The sequence below is a fragment of the Pinus tabuliformis genome, chromosome 4_1, assembly GCF_031772625.1.
Source record: "Pinus tabuliformis cultivar Carrire ecotype Pingquan chromosome 4_1, CPIR1, whole genome shotgun sequence".
Lineage (NCBI taxonomy): Eukaryota > Viridiplantae > Streptophyta > Pinopsida > Pinales > Pinaceae > Pinus > Pinus tabuliformis.
In genome coordinates, this window is record NC_142303.1 from 691639821 (window position 1) to 691641669 (window position 1849).

The window sequence follows — 1849 nt, forward strand, 5'->3', positions numbered from 1 at the left end:
CGTTCATTTACGCGATCTGACAGCTACTATTAATGCCTGTGCCTGTGTGTCTTCCATCACCTCCCGCCATCAGATCTGGGCCGTCCATTTTGCCATCCAACGGCCAGTCTTATTCCTCGGCTCTTCGTCCATTTTTTTATGTATTTTGCTATGTTTTGGGCTTGTTTTGTGCGCACGAAGAAGCAAGAGATGATCCGGTTTCCAGTGCATGAATTCCTCAGCTACCACAGTTAAGTAACAATATGGTCAAGGATGAGAAAGTACTGGCTCAAGCAGTTGAATTCATTCAGCAGTTATGGACATTTATCCATGAAACATTCCACCTATTCTAGTAGTACACCAGAGTATAGAAAGAGCCATTTGGTTCATTAAAAACATTCAGATTGTAGCAGAAGATCCATCTCTAGCTGTAAATGCGGTTGGTGGTCAGTTATGACCCTCCGTGCATGGGTATGCAGAGCTATTTTGTAAACAAACTCTATATATACTCAGAAAAAAGAATGTAATAGGTTGATGAGTGTTATTCTGTTGTAAGCTTCAACTTCTGGAGACTGTAACTACTGTGTAACCTGCAACTTCTGGTCTTCATTTCCAGCTAATGCAAGCTTCTTTTGCTATTAATTGCTCACTTTCCACTTCTTCTTCTTGTTCCAGGTTGTGCCTGTCTTGCATTATTTCATGTGTTGTTGATATATAGCATCAGAGGGGCTGTCATCCCACCTCTATGTTAAGATTTAGTATTTATCATTGAATTTGTTCGCAGGTTTCTGTTATTTTAATACCAGAGAGCTGTCATCCTGTCTGTGTATTAGAAAACAAATTTACAGACCTTTTAACTGGTTGCAGCTGGGCATCAAAGAGTCCTGTGCATCTGCTGGTGTGATCAGTGTTCTCCATCATCACATTTTCTTTAAAACTGTGAGTAATTTGTGGTTTAAAGCCTTGTAGTCTAGGGGTGTTTACCCATGTCTAGGTTCAATCACAGTAGAAGTGGTTATCTGGCTTGAATATGCTGCACTTCTTTCATTCTTCCACCATTTATCCAACATTACGTTGAGCTTGTAATGTTCCTGAGCATCTCTGAGATACAACCTAGGAGAGTTTCTTGGGGTGTTAACATTAATTGGTGTCGTTGCCGGGGAGAGGAGGATCGAAGCTCAGCTTCCCTGGGAGAATGACATAGCTTCAAGCTTTGATGATAGACAAGGTTTGAACATAGTTTCTGGTTGTAATCATATGTCTGGCGACTCCACTGGTGGAAGACCATCATTTGGCAACTCCACACTGAAGTTCTGGCTTAGTTTGTGAGACACACTTGAAGAAATCTTTAGAAATCTCTAGCTGAATCATTGCTTGACCCTGAGAGGACTGTCAAATCGAAGAAAGCTTCACAGAAAGGGGCATCAGGATTAGGTAATTCTAATAAATCTTATTCATCTCTGAAAGATAAAGTCATTGCTGAAGATTTACATTCTGAAGATTTAGGGCACAACACTGTTAATAAAGAAAAACCTTCAGAGATTAGTTCAACCCCTTGTGCAGTTAGTTCCCCTTTGAATCTCAGTCCAAAGAAAGCATCTCATTCATTCGAAAACATCCCTTTATCTCTACCATCCATCACATTACTCCCTACCATTCAAGCTGCTAGTACTCTCCCAAATATCCCAATCATGGCAGGACAGCAAGCACCTACGAGGATAGAAATAATTGTAGCTACTAGATATGGACCATTGGTGTTGCATGTCCCTTTAAATCCTATCCCCGTGGGAGAATATCAAAATTATATGCCTAAATTCACTGGAATAGAGGGAGTGACAGTAGAAGAACACCTTGAAGCTTTCTACAGTTA